Genomic DNA, 837 nt, shown 5'->3' on the forward strand with positions numbered 1-837 from the left:
CTGGTAATGTCTGTATTTATGTTGGCACTTAATATTGTCATGTAAGGTAGTAGCAAGTCTGTGAAGGTGATTTTAGAAGGTAACGATTGTCATCATTTTGTTGGAACATTGTTGGAACATTCCTACAGGAAACAAAACATTCCATTTTCGAAATTGCAACCAAGTTTACAACTCCATTCTATATTTGTTTGCTTGTGATTTTCAGGAAATATCTATTTCAAGAAACTTGATCATTCCAGAGAACATGAATTATTCCATACCTGCATTGTCAGGAAACATTCCAATTGGACTTTGTCCTAAATTTTTTGCAAACAAGATCCGGTTGTTACAGAAGGACAGTTCGTTGTTTAATAATTCTTGAAAAAGGATTGGTGTATGGTAGTTCTTCAAAGAGTGTGATTGGTAAGCTGTTACTTTTGTGAAACTATGAAAAGTTAATTGTAATGAATGTAAGATGATTGATGTTTATTAGAGATAATAATTCACATATTTGAATACTAGATGCACTTGTATTATTTTTCATCCAGGGAAAGCTTTACTCCTTCCAGTTATTTTTATGAAGAAATTTATTGTTTTGTTATTGATGAATATTATAATGCATAGACTCGCCATGAAGTGGAATAAACGTACAGATTTGTGTGTTGTGTTATGACCTTGGTGAAAAAGTTATTTGATTATTGAACATTGTGTAAGATAAAAATGTACTGCAATATTCATTGATGGATTCAAGTTTTATGTGAATAAGTATTTTTAAACATAAATTCATAGATAACAAAACAAGTGGATAGAAATGTGAACTGCAGGAAATTGGTAGACCATTTCAGTAAAAAAAGGAAA

General features: G+C 30.7%; 1 protein-coding gene across 1 annotated transcript in view; it reads left to right on the plus strand.

Moving 5' to 3' along the window:
• The window catches only part of LOC119591350 (transketolase-like protein 2), a gene marked incomplete in the record, with an annotated part of 14,143 nt that extends 13,507 nt beyond the window's left edge, over nt 1–636 (plus strand). The window contains 1 exon segment of the mRNA XM_037940084.1: nt 1–636.
• Between the last annotated feature and the right edge of the window lie 201 nt (nt 637–837).

The sequence above is a fragment of the Penaeus monodon genome, chromosome 28, assembly GCF_015228065.2.
Source record: "Penaeus monodon isolate SGIC_2016 chromosome 28, NSTDA_Pmon_1, whole genome shotgun sequence".
In the NCBI taxonomy this organism is placed as follows: domain Eukaryota; kingdom Metazoa; phylum Arthropoda; class Malacostraca; order Decapoda; family Penaeidae; genus Penaeus; species Penaeus monodon.